Source organism: Eretmochelys imbricata, chromosome 2 (genome assembly GCF_965152235.1).
Source record: "Eretmochelys imbricata isolate rEreImb1 chromosome 2, rEreImb1.hap1, whole genome shotgun sequence".
Lineage (NCBI taxonomy): Eukaryota > Metazoa > Chordata > Testudines > Cheloniidae > Eretmochelys > Eretmochelys imbricata.
This window is the reverse complement of record NC_135573.1, coordinates 166,788,458-166,810,560: the sequence shown is the minus strand read 5'-3', so window position 1 is coordinate 166,810,560 and position 22,103 is coordinate 166,788,458.

Here is a 22,103-nt window from a genome sequence, read left to right as displayed (position 1 = left end):
GGAAGGGAAAAGAAGCCATAATGTTTTATTAAAATAGGATATCATCAGGATCTAGGCAAGAAAGAACTCAGCAACAGACCATTTGTACCAAAGCTCTGGTCCTCTCCAAGCAAAAGGTTAGCTGAAGTTGCAGTTTGGTAAAAATTAAGAAAAAATTAAGTTTGTACCCCAAGGACAAAACTAGAGTTTGAAAAACTAATTCTTTGTATTATTCCCCATGCAGCCTCTTTCTGAAAATGGAACAAGCAACTTCTTAAATGCATACATGCAAGACGGCATAATTAGCACTGAAGTGGGAATTTCTGGGGTGGTTTTTTTTGGGTTTGTTTTTGGAAAAAACAAAAGTTCAGACTTGCAAACAAACCTGCAAGGAATGGGAAAGGGATCACTCTACGAATGGTAAATAGATGAAGGCTCTTTTAGCTATGGCTGTTCAGTATCCTGTGTGGAAGGGATGAGTTAATCGAATTCTTCCAGCACAAGCATTGAGATCACAACAGGTATTCTTATTGTGACACTCTGCACAGAAGTCAAGCTGTAGGTGCCCACAGTGATAAGGCTATCCTTTTTCCTTTTAGTTTAGTCCCTCAAGATCAGTACTGCAGTAGTAAATGCCCTGTTGCCTTGTTATTGCTAGATACTATACAAACAGGGAAACAAATGGTGCCTACCACAAGAGGTTTCATAGCCGTAAAGTCTGGAAGCTTGCGCTTACAGCTTCCTGTTATCTGTATAACTGGAAGACTTTAGTCTGCAGAATTGTCTGCATTTAAACAAGCAAGTTCACCTAGAATTTAAAACATCTAATCTCATCTAATAAAGAGAAGAGGAAAACAGAAATGTTTAGTTTCCTTCCTTTGGCCAAAAGGCACAAGTGATTGATTGGTTTCTAGATAAACTTATACTAATGCTGAGTATGAGCACGCCCTTTGGGAAATGGTATTTCCTATCAATAACCAATTAAAACAAGCCTGCTTCATTCCCTTGTTCCTTTCTAAATGGATGTAATAATCCCATTTTAGACCTGTTTTGAACAGCAATATTACTTCAATATTAAACATGGCTTCTGTACTACACACTCTCTTTTCAAGAAAACGCACCTCCAAAACTATGGGAAGCAGGTCTTCCTTCATAAAAGGCTTGCTCCAACGGCAGGCACATTTGTCAAGGTGTCAGAAGCATACCTTTTTTGTATGAGGATGATTCAGTTAGCAAGACTCATTTGTACTATAATATTTCCAACAGAGCTGTCCAAACAGAAGACTCACTATTCGATAAGAGTTGCATTCTCTTAGGTCTCATACTCTAAATAGGTTTGAACTGTGAAACTGTACTGGAATAAGAAAAGGAGTACTTGTGGCACCTGAAACCTGTACTGGAATAAGTCCTCCAACTTCTCTTCTCCATTAAGATGGCAGACCACTCATATTGGCAGTCCTCCACTGTAACTATTCAGTAATCAGCTTGTTAAAAGTTTACTAATCTGGAGAAGATCCTACTCAGAAGATAAACAGATGGGAATACACAGGATTTAGTTAGTTTGTTGATCAGATAATTAACAAGGATAGCATAATAGTCTCAAGTTTCGTGTAACTGACCCCTGGGTAGGAATCAAGCAGTTTCCATCAACGCTGGTGTTCTTAGAACAGGGACTGTCATCTTAAATTGTGAACAGGAACATCAGAATTAAAGAAAAATCCATTCCCTTTATTCCTGTGAAGAGAGTTTGCTCCAACCCTAGGAAAATCCTGAATAAGTTCTAAAATCAGCCCAGGAAATTCTCACAGTAGTTTTCAAACTTAGTGGGATGAAATAGGAAATCTGAGACAAAAAACACAAAAACCATTTGCTTAGAATTGCGTCTTGCAAACATGAAAAGCCAAGGAAACAAGATGACAAATGTTTGTCCCAAGGCCATTTCTCAACTCACAAATCATTCTGATTTCATATGGAATCTGACTGTACTTAACCTGGAGCCTTGCACCACAAGAAGTAACAGATTGTTCACTGTAGACCCACTGAAAGGATCAAATATCAACAGTCTGCTGGAAAAAGCAGTAATCTTGGTAGGTCTGAAAGCGTATGTCAACTCAAATCTAACAGGCTACATCTCAGACACCTTTCCTATAAAATTAGTAAACAAGACTAAACAAGACTTTCCAGTCTCCTGTTCAGCATTAACCATCCATCAAAAGAGCCACACAGATTTTGTCACCTTCAATTTCTCATGAGTTCTGCAACTATGGATTCTTCCTGCTTTGTGACCCAAATCTTTCAGTCTCCTTTGTTGCTGCAAAGGAATGTATGATATGATGGCTAATGGGAAGCTTAGGGACATTTTCTGGGTTGCAGACCAGAAAGGTTGAGAATCAGGGATCTAGACAAATCTTCACACTTAAAGTAGTTGTCTGTCGTCCCTTCACTTTGAATAAGTGTTAATATATTGCCAACCAGATGTCAATCTAGATGAAACACTGACATGTTTTATAAGTCTGTTAGTGATACCAATTCTTAATTAGAACTGCTGACAAACTCTTTAAACTAAATGTACTAAAATCTGAACTGGGTATTCCTTAAATAGCCAGATTACTTCTCACACAACCGATGATTTAGTCAGCTTCATGTAGTGTCACATCTCTCCAGATTTCTTTGAAACAAAACTGTTTATGATAATATGATATTCAGATCAGACCCTTGGAGAAAAAGGGTAATTCTTTAGTCACCGCTAAAACAGAAAAAGCACATCACTTAAATTTTAAGTGATTTTAAAATACAAGTTTAAGCATTGGAGGGAAGGTCCAGATCAGGTCTTTCATGAATTGTACTGTAGCTGGGTGAGAAAGATGGATCATCCTTCCACCAGAGGGAGGAAGGCACTAATCACTGGTAGGTGTACTCATAGCAAACTAATAGAGAGCTCTGAAGTCTCTAGGGTTAGGAGATATAATCTAGAACTACCAGAATGCTTACAGTATCTGTAGAATGTTGGCGCAGTTGTGCCCAGGCTGAAAAGTGTCTCTATTTGGTTTGGTACAGGTTCTAGTAGACTCTTTTTCTACCATGGTTAAGGATCAGCGGAACAGGGGTCAAACCTTCGAGTTCTATTTCTGACATCCCCATCCAAAAACCAGGCCGAGAGAGAGTGTGAGCCTGGAGTTGGGTACTTGGTCTCTTCCTCCTCCCACCATATCTTGAGTGAGGAGATCCGAGAACTGGCTAATCCTGATTAGTGGGGCAGGCAGATATAGTTCTGTGAACCAGAAGCATCTGGGCCACTGGGGAGCTAGGAGAATGGATGTTGGCTCTGCCACGACATATCTTCCCTACGGCCTGTGGAAGCAGGAGAAAAGGAGGAAAGGCGTATCTGAGGCCGTTAGTCCAAGATATCAGCAGAACATCACCTTGGGAATCACAAGCCATGGCTCCCAAGAGTAATATAGAAAGAGTTTTCTGTTCATTTGGGACCCAAAGAGGTCCAATAGCAGAGTACCCCATTGTGTAAATCTCTCTCAGGACTGTGTCATGAGTCTCCCACTCATGGTCTAACGAGAAGCTTCCGCTTACTTTGTCTGCCAAGGAATTGTGATTACTGGGAAGGTATTGGATCGTGGTGCTGTTCCTGATGCACCAGTTCCAAAGCTTGATGGCTTCGTGACGGAGGGGATGAGATCTCGCTCATCCCTATCTGTTTATATAAACCACAGTGGTGATATTGTCCGACATTATCTGAATATGGAGTGAGCGTATAAGTGGAAGGAAGGCCTTGCACACAAGGCAGACAGCCCTCAGTTCCAGTAAGTTTATATGTAGTCTGGCCTTTCATGGGGTCGAGGTCCCTGGACAATCACACTGTTCAGGGTAAGCACCAGGTCTCCATTCTGTCTTTTTTGTGTATTAGGAAATATGGGAAGTAAAATCCTCTCTCGTGGCAATGAAGTGTAACATGCTCTATTGTCATTTGACGCAAGAGGGATTCCACATCTCACTTAAGGATTACCTTATGAGAGTGGTCTCTGAAGGGAGACTAGGAACAGGGTGTGTGAGGTGGGAAGGAGAGAAATTCTGTGGAGTATCCTGGGTTGATAATCTCCAGAACCCAACTGTCCATGGTGATCTTGTTCCAATTGTGAGCAAAGAGTACGCAACAGCCCCCAAAGGTAACTGGGCTGAGGTGGTTGGGATCAGTGGTGGTACACGTCTCAACCAGTATGTCAAAAGTGATGACTGAGAATGAGTAGAGGTTGTGGCAGTAGCAGGGGCCTAGAAGCACAGCCTTTGAATCGTCTGATGTTTGTGCAGTGGCTCAGCTGTGTGCTGGTAATAAAGTGTATGAGGAGGGAGTGGCCTCTGTCTATAGAGTTGCTTCTGGTGTTTCCTCCTTGGAACACAGAGTTGATCAATTCTTTTAGTGAGTGCAGGGACCAGTCCATTTTCTCATTACAGAGATTCGATTTGTCAAAAGGAAGGTCCTGGATGGTGTTGGGACTCCCTAGGAAACCCTGACAACTGCAGCCAGGAATTCCTCCTCATGACTAGACCAGAGGCCACACTTCTGGAAGCCATGTCTGCCGCATTCACTGCGACCTGGAGGGCTACCTTTGCCACTAGCTGCCCCTCATCTGAAAGACTGAAATTGGGCCCTGTCCTCTGTGGGAGGCTTGTCTGAACTCCACAAGCCTGCAATAGGGATTAAAATCTTACTTTGCTCACAGTGCTTGGCAGTGAGTGACACAAAATTACAGGACTGAGGAGGAGAAGCCCTTCCTCCCCAGGAGATCCAGTCTCTTAGAACCTTTATGTGCTGCATGGTCCTTTGATAAGGAAACCAAGCCCTTTCAGCTGCCACCTGTACCACCAATGAGTTGGGGGCAGGATGGGAGAACAAGAATGCAGCCCCTTTTGCAGGAACAAAATACCATCTCTTGATCCTTTTTGGTTTTGGGGCACAGGATGCTGTGTCATACTGCTCTAGCAAGTTCTAATATGGCATCATTGATACGGACCGAGTAGGGTGCTCTGTGGTCGCAAGATGTCCAGGAGTCGGTGTTGAGGGCTCTGGACCGCCTCTAATGGGATCTGTAGGTCACTGGCTACTCTTTGTAACAGCTCCTAGTACTGGCAATCGTCATCCAGTGGAGAAGGGGAAGAAGGAATGACCGTTTCGTCCGGGAATGATGAAGAGGCACCCTTCAGAACCATCAATACCTGTGGATTCTTGTCCTACATCGATGGAACTCAGTGGTGAGAGAAACAGTACAACTAGTGAGAGGGGTCCAGGCACCTGCCATAAGGATCCCACAGATCCCAGTAAGGCTAGAAAAAGGGACTGATTGGTACCTGCAATCCCTGGAGGATGAGTGCAGGTCATACCCACTGGAATGGCAAGCATAACCTCGACTGTCTATCAGGACTCAATTGCCTCAGCGGAGATACCGGTGCAGCCATCTCCGATTCATCAGGAGTCCAAAAGCTGCCCTGATGATAGTGGCCATTTGTACTCCTGCTGGATGGCTGGAGGTGAGATGGCTCCTGGGACAGTGATGTGGGCTCCTCCTGGCTACTCCTCCAGAGTACGGACATACCTTAGGAAAGCGAGGCCGGAAATAAATGGAGACTGGATAAAGAAGGAACATATTCTCCAGTGTTACATAAAAGTCTTGGTACGCCCTGGTGTCCAAGGGGTTTCCTCAGTTAAGTCTAATGGATCCGGTACATCAGCACAGCCAGATGGTCTTTAGATGGATGATACTGTACTGAAGATGGATCTAGACCACCACTCAGATTGAACCAGTGAGGATCTATCCTTATACTTCAGAATCAAGGTAACCGACGGAACCAGTGGATTTTTTTTTTTTAAATGTATCTTGCCCTCAGATCCAGGGGTCTTCATTGGAGCTGGTTCCTTAGGTTCCACTCATGTCGTCTCATCCAACCTGGACCAGCATGGGGAGGAAACGCGCAGATCCTCAATGGGGATCTGTCCTTGCGCTCATGAGAGTGTCCTCCACTCTAATGGAGAGCCCTGGAAGAAGAATCCTTGGGCTTACATGTTGATGGCTCCACTCCAAGGCACGTGCTTGGAGGGGCACTGCTAGGCCAACATACAGGGGAGTCTCCCTGACCCAGATCAGAGAAGAGCCTCATAGCCTTCTCCCTCAGGTGCTTCTATAGGCAAAGCTCCCAGTCCTCTCTGGGTGAAAAGGAACTCGAGAGACAGACACTGACTTGGCAGAGATATGCGCCTCACCCAGACAGTACAGGCATGTTTGTCACTGATGGAGAAGAATCAAGGGCAAGAGATGCAATTCCTGAATCCAGGGACTCCGGGCATAGCCCCAGAGCCGGGAGAGGGGTTCCACAACTGGGAAGAAAAGGTACAGTAGAGTATTTCTTTAAACTACTATTAATCTAAGAATATAATTGTTTACAAATGGTTTTTATACAGGTCATACAACAAAGTGAAGGAGGACATGATTCCAACTCAGGCCATGCCGCCCTAAGAAGGAACTGGAAAGGTATTGATCTGCACTGCCTCTTATAACTTCAGTTGGGAGCACAAGGAGAGCTACTGCACATGTACAATCCAGTGTATATCGCTCGAACTTCTGGACCTTGGCGCATGTGTACCCACATGCGGAATACAACATAGTGACCATCACTCAAAGATGAAAATCTGCTTAACGATGCCACATTTGAGAAAGCAGATGACTTTTCCTGCACTGCCAGGCATGCTATTTCAACATTGTTGTTTTTTCATAATATATGTAGAAGACAGATGCAATTCAAATCCTCTGTGTTTTCCATTCAATGAGGCTCAAGCATAGTAAAGCACACTTGTGCACTCTGGTTGCCACACTATCTTTTCGTAGTGTGAAAAGCTGAACTACATCCCAAGTTCTGAACAAGATTTTAGTTTACATATTTAAGCCCACAGAACATTAGGAAATCCAGCAGTATTTATTCAAATCTAAATTAAAAAAAAAAATAGAAGGAGTTTGGAGAATAGTTTGCCATAGCGTTTATATGACAACAGTTAATTACACTACCTACAAACAGCACAAATTTCAGCTGATAGACATAGGTCATGAATGCCAAACATACATGTCTTTTTCTACAGCTCTGTGTACTTTGTAGTAAATCAGGCCAAAGTTATAGAGCAACGCCTCCTGGTTTGACGCTTTGTTACAGTACACTAGAAAGTTGGTGGCAACTTTAAACAATTTTTCAGAGGGCGTTTTTATTTACTATAGAAAGTCAAACTTTTGTTTAACTTTCATAACAAATTTGATTTCAGTCTCACCACGTTTTTCATGTGCCAGAATTAACAGTTCATTGGGACACTCTCACCCCTCAGAAACCAAACCTAGACAATCCACAAATAAAATAAGTAAATCTAGGACAATAGCAGTAATTTTGGTATGACCCTTATAACCAAGAAAGAGTGGATAACTCGCACTGCATTCTGAGAGATCTATGGCCAAATTCTCCACTAGCTTAAGACAATGCAGCTTGGCAGGCTTCAGTGGAGATGCATCCATTTATACCAGTGGTGAATTCTCTTCCTCCCTTCCCTTCCTCTCCCCAGTTTAATGACTAGAGAGAGACCAGGGTAGATTGATTTAAATCAAAGTAATTTATGTCACTGATTTTAATCAAGATTTTAAGCAGAAGTCAAGAAACACTGATTTAAATCAAAATAAAAAAAAGTTAGGAGAATGTAGGGAAAGTCAGGAAGAATGATCAACATTTTTCCAAGCATTTGTATTCCATTCAAGGTTGAATTAGTCATTGAAAATTGCTCAAACAAGTCTTCCCTCTAATACGAATTCAGACAAATGAAAATAAACACTAATGTATTTAGTAAAAGAAGTTTGTCCCCCTCCTTTGCATAAGTGTAGTGGTGGGATGGGGGGGGGAGGGGGGAGGGAGAAGAGATAAGCAAACTGGACTCTCAGAATCCTAGTTGTGTGTTTAGAATTTTAGATTCCAAAAACTGAGATATTGGAAAAAAAGGATTAAGATTCAAAAAGGTGAGGCCAGACCTCCTATATAAAAACACAAGCCACAGGACTTCCCTAAATTAGTTTGTTTGAAATAGAACATGCAGAAATAGAGATTGGGCAGGTCACTGGGACTTGAACTATTTATGCAATCAACAGTTAAGAAATTACATCTTTTCTAAGAGTTCAAGTCCCCGTGCATAAATGCTGCTGTGACTACACATTGCAAAAGAACGGAAACAAAGTCATCCCCTTTTTCTGAGAAATTCTGGAACTATGTTCTGAATTTCCAGGAACTAAAGACAAATGCTGCCAATTCTCACTGCTGGATTTTTACTGAAGAGTTAGAGAATTTGGAAATGACCCCTGAAAATCACTGAAAGGCAGTATTGATTTTTCCCCCACAAGGCTAGAAATAATTTCCAGGGGAATGTACTCAGAGGCTTACATGTAGGTTCCCGACACAATAAAGAAAAAAGTCTCATGTAAGCAGAAGCTTAGAAACGGCTTCTAAAGCAGCAAACATTCTAAAACTAGCAAGGAAGTTGGTCAGAGACCTATAGCCTACTTTAAAAGATAAAGATCTGATTCTATTACTGCTTCCGGTTCCCAATCTGAACAGGTAAAGGAAGAAAAAGGTGGGTGAGGAATTAGCTTAAAGATTATAAAGAAAAAGGAGTGATTGTGGCACCTTAGAGACTAACACATTTATTTGAGCATAAGCTTTTGTGAGCTACAGCTCACTTCACTGGATGCATTCAGTGGAAAATACAGTGGGGAGATTTATATACACAGAGAACATGAAACAACCGGTGTTACCATACACACTGTAACCAGAGTGATCACTTAAGGTGAGCTATTACCTGCAAGAGAGCGGGGGGGGGGGGGAGAGGGGAGGCAGGGAGGACCTTTTGTAGTGATAATCAAGGTGGGCCATTTCCAGCAGTTGACAAGAATGTCTGAGGAAGGGTGGAGGATACGGGGGGGCGGGGAGGAATAAACATGGGGAAATAGTTTTACTTTGTGTAATGACCCATCCACTCCCAGTCTCTATTCAAGCCTAAGTTATTGTATCCAGTTTGCAAATTAATTCCAATTCAGCAGTCTCTTGTTGGAGTCTGTTTTTGAAGTTTTTTTGTTGAAGTATTGACACTTTTAGGTCTGTAATCGAGTGACCAGAGAGATTGAAGTGTTCTCCAACTGGTTTTTGAATGTTATAATTCTTGACATCTGATTTGTGTCCATTTATCCTTTTTCGTAGAGACTGTCCAGTTTGACCAATGTACATGGCAGAGGGGCATTGCTGGCACATAAAGGCATATATCACATTGGCAGATGTGCAGGTGAACGAGCCTCTGATATCGTGGCTGATGTGATTAGGCCCTATGATCGTGTCCCCTGAATAGATATGTGGACACAGTTGGCAACAGGCTTTGTTGCAAGGACAGGATCCTGGGTTAGTGGTTTTGGTGTGTGGTGAGTGGTGAGTATTTGCTTCAGGTTGGGGGGGCTGTCTGTAAGCAAGGACTAGCCTGTCTCCCAAGATCTGGGAGAGCGATGGGTCGTCCTTCAGGATAGGTTGTAGATCCTTGAGGACGAGTTGGAGAGGTTTTAGTTGGGGGCTGAAGGTGATGGCTAGTGGCGTTCTGTTATTTTCTTTGTTGGGCCTGTCCTGTAGTAGGGGATTTCTGGGTACTCTTCTGGCTCTGTCAATCTGTTTCTTCACTTCAGCAGGTGGGTACTGTAGTTGTAAGAATGCTTGATAGAGATCTTGTAAGTGTTTGTCTCTGTCTGAGGGGTTGGAGCAAATGTGGTTGTATCTTAGAGCTTGGCTGTAGACAATGGATCATGTGGTGTGGTCTGGATGAAAGCTGGAGGCATGTAGGTAAATATAGCAGCTCAGTAGGTTTCCGGTATAAGGTGGTGTTTATGTGGCCATCGCTTATTGGAACTGTAATGTCCAGGAAGTGGATCTCTTGTGTGGACTGGTCCAGGCGGAGGTTGATGGTAGGATGGAAATTGTTGAAATCATGGTGGAACTCCTCAAGGGCTTCTTTTCCATGGGTCCAGATGATGAAGATGTCATCAGTGTAGCGCAAGTAGAGTAGGGGCGTTAGGGGACGAGAGCTGAGGAAGCGTTGTTCTAAGTCAGCTATAAAAATGTTGGCATACTGTGGTTATGTCATGCTGTAGGTAAGAGGAGGTTATTATGTGTAACTAGAGGTTCTTCGATATGTGTGGTCCCTATCTGTATTTCAATGTTGATTATGCACGTGGACCATGCGTCCAGAGCTAAAGAATCTGAAAGTAGTGTTCGTTGGTCTGCACATGAGCCCTGGCTCACCTCATGTCTCTGTCCAAGGGGATAAACAGCAGGGCAGACCAACTGCCTATCTGATTCATCTTGGTGAAGGAAATGGAGAAACTCTGAAGGAGAGGGGAAGGAGGGCGGGTAGTGGAATACAGATAGGGACCACACATATCAAAGAACCTCCAGTTATAGGTAAGTAAGTAACTTCCTCCTCTTCTTTGAATGATGGTCCCTATAGCATTCCATTGTCAAGTGATTGTCAAGCAGTACTTAAGTAGGAGGAGGGTGCAAGATTCCAGAATCTATTGGTCAGTGGATGTGTGAAGACCAAGTAGCCCTGGGAAGGTGGATGGTATGCCTGGATTGCCACCAAGGACTCACAGGAAGTGATGGATAACCCTGATGTCTTCAAAGAGAGGATGTAGTCCAAGATGAGAGAAATATCTGCAGTTTCTGGGAGAATGCCTCTTTAATGTGCCCCAAAAAGAAAAGTGCTTCCATTTAGGTAGGTAACATCTTCTACTACAGTCCTTTGTACTACGAATAAAGAAGGCTCAAACTTCTGTGAAGCATGAACATTCGAAGGACGAGGCCCATCCAAATTCCAAGCCCTGAGGTGAAGCTGAAGCAGATCAGGGTACTTGATCTTGCCATTCCACTGGGTCAGGAGCTTGGGAAACATTGGGAGGATGATTGGTAATCAGGGTGACATACATCAGAGTTTGGGAAACCAAAACACCAGAAGGGGAAGATCAGGATAAACAGTGCTCTGTCCTGCCAGATTTTGTGTAGAACTTGTGGCAGCAGCAGCAGCAAATGAAAGGCATAAATGAACTGATCCAACCAAGAAGCAGAGCACTGAGCTGGGAGTGGTGACCTAGGATTCCTCTGGAGCAATATGTGGTGCATTTCCTGTTTGCTTGAAAGGTGAACAGATTTCTTGTTGGAGTTCCCCATTGAATGAATGTACTCTAGGAGGTTTTCCTCCACTCCATTTTTAGCCTTTTGAGATAAGGTATAATGTAACCTACGATTTAAGTTTGAATGATCTACTCAATCTAAATCTTGAAGTACCAACAATATCAAATGAAGGGTGACAGGGTGTTCTTTATGAGTCTTTGAAAGTTTTAGTTCTGACTTATGTTTTATTTTAAAAGTTCACAGAGCATGTATAAACAAAGAAGACCACAACAACAGCACTTCCCACCATAACTTAGAATTTATACCCTTCTTCTGGCCTTTAACCAAGACAATGCTGGCTCAGCCGCCAATTTTACAAGTCAAATTTAATCTGATCAAGCTTATTAGGAGGGGGGAGGGGGAAGAGGGGAAACTTCCCCTCCCACCCCCGCCAAACTAATTTAATTCCTCACAGCAGACATATTAGTTGAGAGTGATTTTCCAAAGCCAGTCTTTGTAATAGGTTCAAGCACTCATTTCAAGAATGCTAGCACACAGTAAATATTTGTGCCAGGAAATACTGTGTAAAATTAATGGAGGATGCACTCTCTCACTCCCTCCTCTGGAGACCAGTTCGCAAGTAGATGCAGAGGATCCAAGCCACAGCAGTGTTTACTATTCCTGCAGCCCTCATGTAATTGTTATGAAGCTTTTTAGTCCGCTAGTTTCCTAGAACAAAAGTAGGGTATCAAAAGGTTTTGTGGGTAGAGGGGGAAGGACGTGGCATGTGGAAGTGTATAGCAGGCTGCAGAAGAGGTGGATTAAAAGATCCCTAGAGTTAGCAACATTGGTATTTTACCATGAGAGACTCACAATATTTGCTGTTTTTCTTAGAGCTCCAGTCCTGGAGTCAAGTGACTACAAGGGAAACTCAGCTTTCATTTTAGTTTCTAGTCCTAACAGTTGTCAAGAAAAACCTGGAAGTGCACCCTAATAGCTCAAACCAAAATGCAAAGAAAAAACCTTCCTCCACCCCTTGGACAAATTTGAGGATTTTTTGGGGGGCTTGTTTGAATGCATGGTATTGGAAATACTGCAGTTACTTTCAAAACTCAGGCAGAAGGCCTGTTTAAATACAGTACCCAAGATGGACCAATAGACAGTTGAGCCAATGGAATGAAGACCCAAGCTTCCTGGAATGAGTGAACCTTCCCTCCCCACTGAAATTGAAAATGTAAACTAACTCATTAAAACAATTTTAGGAGGAAGATTCCTAAGAAGCAAATGTGTAACCCACGCTAACACAATGTGTAGTCGCCTCTCTCTTTTGGCTAGTCCACATGGAGATAGGAGTCTGCTACAGTGGCAAGCTAAGGAAGTTTCTCCTTTTGCTCAAGCAGTATATACTCCTGGTTTTAGCACTGTTGTCCCATGAAGGGTCAGTTATATATGCCACTAGGTAAGTTCCACCACAAAGAAGGAACAACTGAACTTGCAAAAAGAAAGAATTCAAATTGGTTTAACTGGCTTGATGAGACCAAAATGGGGTAGATCTTTCTGAACAGAGGAGCTACCTTAAAACAGCTGGTATGCTGCATTGTAGGAGCTTGGGAGAGCCATGGCCTTCAGCACTACTGGACTTTGCATCGTGAGGAGGATAGTTTGATTTAATGGTAAAGATTTTCTAATCTGAAGTGACTGGCTGTTATGATTACACATCAATCGTGGTCAGCTCAGCGCCTTCTCCAGTTTAGAGTCAGGGCTAAGCTTGAGCCCACTGGATTGGAAAACTGTCTCACTGGTGCACTAATGGAGATGAAACTCAGTCAAATCTATCTAAGGTTCTTCCAGAAAGGAACAGCCAGAGAGCCAGATGAATAAAGTCAATGACAAGTCAAAAAGGAAGACATTTTACAGAACAGTCTTGATCTTTGCTGAAGACACCAATCAGTTTTATCTGAACTCTGGAAGAGGTCAGAGGACTTTAAGATTATTGGCTGATGACCTGTCAGTAGGAATCAATTAACTTTACCCTCTCCTATCACGAAGAAACAAGGGAATGACATGAAATGACAGGAAAAAGGTTAATCCGATGCACCATTTGGAGAAAATTGCTGTGTCACTGAACTGTGGAAGTCACTGCTGAAAAAATATACGACTGTTGACACAGAGGACTAGACACAGTATGACTACTTTTATTGCATATTTATGTCCCTGGGCTTTTAGGCCCTATAGTCAGGTCCTGTTGTACTAAGCAGTGAACAAAACACAGGAAAACATAGTCCTGGCTGTAGAGAACTCATCTGCAATTATATTACACTAGTTACAGTAAAAATGAGTCATATTATAAGATGGCCAGTAACTGCATAGGGATAGGAGCAAAAAACAAAACAAAAAATACACACTTTTGTTTAGTTCTCCATTACAGGGTTTTACACCTTCCGCTGAAGCATCTAACGCTGGCCATCATTAGACACTGGACTAAATGGACCAGTGGATCTGATCCAATGTGGTAATTGCGACACTTCCTGTTCCTATTTATTTAATATTCAGCAGACTCTGGTACTTTTTTGCTGGAACAGATATTTCCACATTCCATGGGTGCTGTCACTCTGCCAGAAAGAGGTTTGACCTAGCAAAATGAATAAGTAGATCTGAGGGTAAAAAGGGTCCTTAGCCATCAATATTGCCTATTCAATTAGCTGAAAACAGCTCTCATCTTTGCTTGCGGTATATACGTATTAGTGAATGGCTGGTCCACAGATAATGTTGCCGTCACTGCTACCAACCACTAGTCAAATTCAGACTACTACTAGGCAGCTACTAAAGCGTCAGTTTTACATCAGCACCACCAAAATTACATTGCAATGTTTAAAAAAAAAAAAAAAAGTTAACACTTACTATCCTGTAAGGATGGTGTAAAAAGGAGTCTGGGCAGCCAGCTAAAGCCATTTGTTCTTCCAATTTTTCTTCAAATTACATCTACTGCTTCACAGCACCTGCAGAGAACAAACAAAGTCAGAAACCACACTGAAGGCCTGACAACTTATTCCTGAAAAAACCTGTTTGAGAGGGACGGAAGCAGGGAAGGGTAGTAAGAAGTGGCAAGTACTTGCACCAACTTGGAGGAGCAAGTCTGCAGGTCAGGATTCTGAGGTAGTATTTGATAGCTTGGGAGAACAAGTCTGCTTTTTCATTTAATACCAGATTAGACAGCTCCAATAAGAGAGCCAACTATGTTGGCTCCCTCCCAATCTACTTGCATGTCTCCAGTTTTAGTAGTGTATGGAGGAACTCTCCTCACTTTGGAGGTAGATTCTTCATATACCTCAGATTTTACTTCATAAGGGTCCTCTGAATTCCAGAAATAAATCAGAGCAAGACTGAACAGCCACAAACTATTCCACACATTTAAAATTGGGGGAGCTACAACTCTAAAGTGTTCTAATTTTCCTTGAGAACGTCCATTTGAGTGTAAGCATTATATACGCTTTTTTCCACATGACCCCCTTCTTCATTCAGAGTACAGTGTGAATGCAAAAGTGGAGCACAATTAGGTTTGCATGAGCAACTATAAAAGACTGGTATTTCCTAACTTGAGCACTGTCACCTAAATAGTGTTTTAATACAGTGGTTCTCAGTCACTGGTATGTGTACCCCTGGGGGTATGCTGAGGTCTTCCAGGGGAGTATATCAACTCATCTAGATATTTGCCTAGTTTTACAACAGGCTACATAAAAAGCACTAGCGAAGTTAGTATAAACTAAAATTTCATACAGACAATGGCTTGTTTATACTGCTCCACATATTATACACTGAAATGTAAGTACAATATTTATATTCCAAATGATTTTATAATTATGTGGTAAAATTAGAAAGTAAGCAATTTTTGAGTAACAGTGTGCTGAGACACTTTTGTATTTTTTAGGTCTGATTTTGTAAGAAAGTAGTTTTTAAGTGAGGTGAAACTTGGGGGTACACAAGACAAATCAGACACCAGAAAGGGGTACAGTAGTCTGGAAAGGTTGAGAGCCACTGTTTTAAAGCAGTTCAGATAGCTGACTTTTTTCCCCCCTTAGCTCTCTATCTGCATGTTCAGAGGGCAGATTTTCCTCTTCTATCATTATTTCATTGATAGAGCCACCTAGTCAGAGAAGACGTTTGAAAGTGGAGAACCACCAGATCAATTCAACGTGAAGAAAACAGTTGACAGAACCTCCATGCATTACCACAAGTAACGTGCTTGTCTTGCCATTTCTGATTTCTTATTTCAGTGTCCCACCGAATACCCTGCATGTGTCTGAGACCATTCCCTTCCAATTAGATGCAGTCCAGGGGAAAGAGACTTCGGAAAACATGAAGCCAATGAAGACTATCCCCCTGTAGAGCTTCTATCCTGTTCATTTTTTATAACAGCTTCAACTGCCTCTTTACAGAGGCAGCTGGTGGCGGAGTATTTTCATATGAGGGACATTTGGGGCTTCCATCCCAAAAGAACAAAAGTTTACAGACCTCCAATTCATTCCTTTCAGGGGGCAAAGACCATTTTCTGTTCTAGGTTTGGCCCTGATCCATGAATGGGGTTCAGAGCACGACTGTAATACAAATAATCAGCCCACCCCTCCAGAAAAAGCAAGTTGGGATGATGCCTTTTTGGGATGGGAGAAATTCTGGATATAAGCCAGTAGGTAAATAGATAGATTGCTCTGTTTCTAGGTCCTGCAGTCTCTAGGTACTTACACAATTGCAAGACAGTTCACCTTTGCCTATGATATTACACATCCACAGACACGCTTTTAGGCCCCTACCCTCTCCAGCCCAGCTTTTCAGAGTGACTCATGTTCATGATCCTGCATTTCAGTGAACTTTTGACCCTCCACTGTACTATGTAAATAGTTAATACATTACTAACCCTTAAGTTAAGAGACTCCTAAGCCTGTGTTTGCAGTTCTGCCCCAGTAAAACATGTTATTTTATGATAGTTGTAGAAAGAGCTTTGATAAATCGGGATTATTGCTGTGGCAGGCGGAGTCGATGGAGAACCCTTGTTGTGTCTTCTTGTCCAAGACAGTACCACTTTACTCCTTTTAAAACTCCAAACCATGACAGTTTAGAGTGCTGTCCTCACCCACAGTACATTTCCCAACTCTCATTCCCCACTGGTGTAGATGGGCATGGCAACTGATATAGCTTTTAATCACAGAGTCATCAAGACCTCAGAGCAGGAGTGGACATGGTGGTTAGTGGGGTGGCAGGGTCTCTATACAAGCACTTTCCACTTTTGTCACCATATAGGGTTGCCAATTCTCCAGGATTGTCCTGGAGTCTCCAGGAATTAAAGATTAGGTCATGTGATGAAAACTCCAGGAATACCTCCAACCAAAATTGGCAACCTAGTCAATAGAGCTGCACTCCAAAGAGAATTTGTTGGGGGATGGGGGGGGGGGGAGAACCACGCGGGAGGGAGGAATAGAGGGAAACAGACTAAGGTGTTTCACTTTCACCCCAACTCCACTCAAATCAGGATGAGTGTCACGCTGCAAATATGCATGTCCCATAGCACAAGGCCAAACTATTAACTGGATTTTTCCTTGTAAGCTATCAACAGCGGAATAGCTAAATGACTTCTTGAAGAACCACCGCTGACTCCTGAAGTTACAGGAATTTGCGTGTTTTAGAAATCAACCTGAATGTAAACTGTGCATCATTTTACAGTGTGAAGTCTTCAAACTAGGAATGCTAGATTTTTATTTCGGCAATCAAGAGAGACGCACATAAATTGTATTACAATATGATAATGTCCTAAACTGCATGTAAACTACTTCGCACACAGGCTTTGAACGCCATGTCCACTACAGCAAGAAATATGATTATCGGCTCATTCAGAGATCTTTGAAAAGCTAAGTTGTGTCTGAACAGATAGGCCGTATCAAAAAGACAATCTAACAACCCAGATGCCCCCAAAATAGAGTGCTCTCTAACCAACATGCTGATTCTGTATAATAGGAGACACTCCATCACATGGGCACCGTAACAGGGTCGGCACCTACATCTCACAAGCGCCCCTTCTGGTTGAGTGTGTCTGCATTCTTGCCATGAGTAGCCCCGGCCCTGGTATGGGACAGTATCTTCCTGCGGCCCTGCTGGGCTCAGGCCCTCCCCAGTCCCAGCAGCCAGCCAGGAGCTCCCTCAATGCTCCCCTGGTCCCTGCCAGCAGATTGTCTTGGGCTCAGCCCTAGCAGCCAGCCAGGAGCGTCTCACTCCCCAGTCCCTGCCAGCAGACGGTCTTTGGTCTAGCTGCTCTTCCAGCCAGGTATGCAGTCCTTTCTCCTCCAGCTCCAAGCAGCAAATAACTGCTGCTCTGTTCTGCAGCTCCTTCTATATGGCCCTTCTAGCCCCTGATTGGCCACTCCAGCAGCCCCTCTGATTGGTTGCTTCGTCATAACCATTCTAGGCCACTTGGAGGACCTCTCCACTGCTCCTTTCCTTGAATAGGTGTGGCAGTACCCTGAGGCCTCCAGCAGGGGACCTTTCGGCCTAGTCCACCCCATCACAGGCACCATCTAGAAAGGTGCCACTTACTCTTTCTGCAAAGTAGGCTTGCTTAGAGTGACAGCAAAACGTTTTTTTAAAAATTAATTTATAGGTTTCAAAGGTACTTCAGTTATGCAAAACAATGGATCCTATTACTTAAAAGTACTCTGCTTCTAGGAAAGGAATGGCATTTCTAATAAAGCCTTTGAAATAGCCTTAACAGCTCCTTAAGCAAGTCGTCAGAGAGAAGATTTCCTTATCCACAGTGAGATCTGGCATCAGAAAACTAACAGCTACCTAAAATAAACACTACTGTTAATAAAAGTATTGGATTTGTACACTATTACTTTGAGTTGTGTGGCATGCTGCTAGTTTATCTGTAAAAGATAACTTAAAATTTAATACTTAAACCTTGTATTACTCATACTGGAAAAGACCATTTTAAGAACCAAACAAGGCTCTCTTTATTAGACTATGGCATGATGCCCTTTTAGTACAGCCGCTAGGACACCCATATAGAATATATCTTTAAACATGCAAACAATAGGCATGGCCAAGACCATCTAACTTCCACTTGTCAAAAGTTTACATTCAGTTCTCATGAGGGCTGTTCTTGCTAGATTGGCAGAAGGCAACTCCAAATTTTATTTTTCAGTATAGATTTTGCCTCAATTCTTGAACACATTTCAGAAGATTCATATTAATTTAGCTGACATGTGCCAAAGCTTCTATCTTGCACAGAATGAATTTTGTAGGTACATCAAGACCTAAATTGGCTGGAATCTGCAGGAAATATTCTGAAGTTGCTATAGTGTAGTAGCAGCACCCCGAAAGGAATTATTTTTATTGGCTTGAGCATTCAGATAGATCAGAGAGAGTGGGAAAGAGGGTGAAGAGAGAAGTCAGTTTCGTACTGCAACAATTTTAAGTTAATATTTAAAAAGTAACATCTATAAAACATTGCCTTATTTTATAAAAAGGCATGCTTGCTGTGATTTTTATTCAGTTCTAAACAAATTACAGGAATACAGCATTTATTTATTTAAATGTTTCACTGATTCCCAAGATAGAACACGAGTTAAATCCATTCTAAGTACAGAAGTCTGGATTACTGCAAGAAATTTTAATATGTGTTTCCGAACAATACTAGACCAATATGTCGACTTTAGATTGTACTTTAATTTCCCTTACATTTCCAGGACACCAGTGGAAGATCATAAATTACTTCAAAACCATTATTCTAGGCAAGACTGCATAATTTATCAAGACTTACTTGTTTCACAGCAATATTCTTGAGTATTCATTTGTGAACACTGCAGTGAGGAGGAAAGCAATAATCTTCCAGTGACATCACCCCCAGTCATACATCTGCACTGATTTAAGACCACATACCTCTCCTGTCTTAAAGCTGTTTACCAAAATATCCCTGCTACAATAATATAAAGCATATTATTTCATCTTTGAAATCTCAAACTCTAATGTGACACACCATTAGAGAACAATAAATTTGAGGGGGGAAGAACTTTACACCAATTCCTTGGGGCAATCTATGAAAGTTAGGAGTTAAAGTCATTTTGCTAGCAAATTTAGTGTTTACCAGAACTAGCAATTTTAGAAGTGAAAAAAAAAAAAAAAAAAAAAAACTTAGAAGCTTTACGAGGAATGTCAAAGTTTCTTAAGTTGTGATAAGTATGACAAAAATGAAAGAATCCAACGTTACTACTTCTTAACTATGCACAGCTTTTATTAGCCAGTTCCATTTGCTTGGCCTAGCCCTGGAATGCTTCACTGGCATTTCAAAATTTGGGATTACTGTCAAATAAAACAAACAAAGCAGCACCACCACTAAAATAATTCATCTCCTTTGATAAGTACAGTACCCTGAATGTGTATACATATAACATCAAGGGCCACAAACGTATGATGTTTATGTAGTTAGAAGCACAATGTTTTCTACTACAATGTCTTAATTTACACTAACATTTAATCTTGAAACAAAATATTACTATTTTGAAGAGCTATTCAGCTTTTGGATTTTCTGCCTCTATGTCTGCCTATATACACATTTTTTTATCTAGAGACCAATTTTAGAAGTTGTTGGATGCCTTCTAAGTAGTTAGGCATTCAATAAAAGCTTTAGAGAGTTTGTTCCAGCAGACTCAAGTTCAGACTGGGGTAAGGTTGAAGCTCTCTGCGTTTTTCCAAAACCGCCAGCATTCCCTAAAATGCAGAGGGTATTAGGGAATAGGCCAAATCTTTAGTCCACAGTCCGATAACATGTGAATGAATATTTCAAAGGATTCCTTCTAATGTGCACTATTTTGCATGTCAACAATTTCATATGTAATTGTTTTGCCTGTTTACATAACTTTACTTGTTCCCTCTTAAGGGTAGTGTTTTACTAGCTCAACTAAGCTAGTCTCATGTCATCTAAATACTTCACCATCTCAGGGCTTACACCCTTTTCCATATTCACATACTAATTCTGGTATGGAACCTGGAACACCCTACTGTGTCAGTTATTCCCCTGCTTCTCACCTATTCCCTAACTCAAAAGTAGGGCACAGTTGGGAACTCTTTCTGCATGCCCACTGCCTTGGAGTTCTGGCACCTTCCGTATTCTTATAAAGCAGCCTGTTAGTCAGCCTGTCCATTTTTGGGAGAGGTATGTGTGGTGGGTGGGAGGTTGGTTAGTGTGTTAGATCCAAGTTTTGAGTTTGAACTCATCAAAATACCTTCAGCGTTTTGGTTGTTTGAGTAAACCCCACTCACAAAAATAGCAATTCCCATCTTAGTTTTTTTAATTCTAGGATGTGGCCATTTCAACTCACCGACTAGGATTTGGCAATACAGTAAAATCCCACATAGTTGGCTAATACCTATGGAGTTGATATTTAATCTTGAATTTGAGCAGCATGATCAATAGGAAGAGCAAAGGAATTTAAGAGCAGGAAAGTAAGAGTCAGATTAAAGTACGACTTGGTGAATAGTGCCATCACATAAAAAGGAAGACTGGTGTTGAAACATATTCTGCCCTCTTGAGGTCCACATGCACTTAGACAAGAGCAAAACAGTCTCAGGAGTAAGAGCGAGGAGTCTCACATCACATTTGTGCAGCAGTAAATTGCCCATGTAATATTTGACTCAGTCAGGGCAGGAAGAAGTGGTGTATGCCTGAGATGTAGAGAACGTGTTTAAAATCACTCATAACACACAAATTCATGCACTGAAATAGTGATCAATTAATTCATTGTGTCTCAGATTCAAACACCAAATACTAAAAGCTTGAGTAGCAACTACACAGGTGTATGTAATAATGTTAGATGCTCTGCTCATTAACTGCACACATTTTTAAAGTGCCAAATTTTAGTTACACTGCTTCATTTGTACTCTGCAAAGAATCTCAGAGATTAATATGACCTTTCCGTTTACCTTTGATAGGTAGAAAATATTTGACTAGTGCTGTTGCCTATCTGAAGTGTTTTGACTGAAAATTAGGTTACTGACAAAACAAAATTTCGCAAGAAGTGTCCAATTTATATGAAAATTTTTGATGTTTGTTTTGGAGCATTAATTTGTTCAACTAAAAAAATTTCCATTTTGATATACTGCCACAGTGCCTCACAGGAATTGTAGTTTGGTCACATTGTATCCTCATTCTCCTCTACAGATTGAGCTAAAACAAGTCTGCTGGGAAAAGAAGTCTAGAGTTTCTATGGGAAACAGAGAATGATTTCTCTCACCTTCAAAAAGGTTTCTTTCTGCTGCAGAAGGAAAATAATTTTTCCAACCAATTCTAGTGGATACCAGCAACTATCTGGTATGTAACTAATCCTACTTATTTTCAGGTTTCTTTATAGAAGTTGATTGCATGAGTTAAAGTTTCAGTTTACTATTTTTGTTTTTTTCCTTTTGCAAATGCTTTGAGTGACAATATTAGTCCAACCATTAGCTTATTTTGAACATTGTCATGAGCTGAACCAACAAAATATGTCAGCTACTCTTAGCTATTCAAATATTTTCTGTACTTCTAGAACAGATATTACTCAATGCATCTTCATACATTTTCAGATATTTAAACAGGTTCATTATATCACAACATCATTTTATACTTTACTGTTTTTTAGAATACCTGCCTAAGAGACCTTAACTGTATGTAGTCTACGGTTGAAAGCTCTTTTGTTGTAAGCTAAACAGCACAGATCACAAGGAGGTTTGCAAGAGCCAAGTTATTGCTCGGTCACAGGCTTCATATAGGACTGGAGAAGAGGAATTCTAGAAGCTTGTGAAGACTGTGACCACAAGGTCACATGCTGTTGCAAGTGTTAGCACATTCAAGAAATAAAAAAGATGGCTAT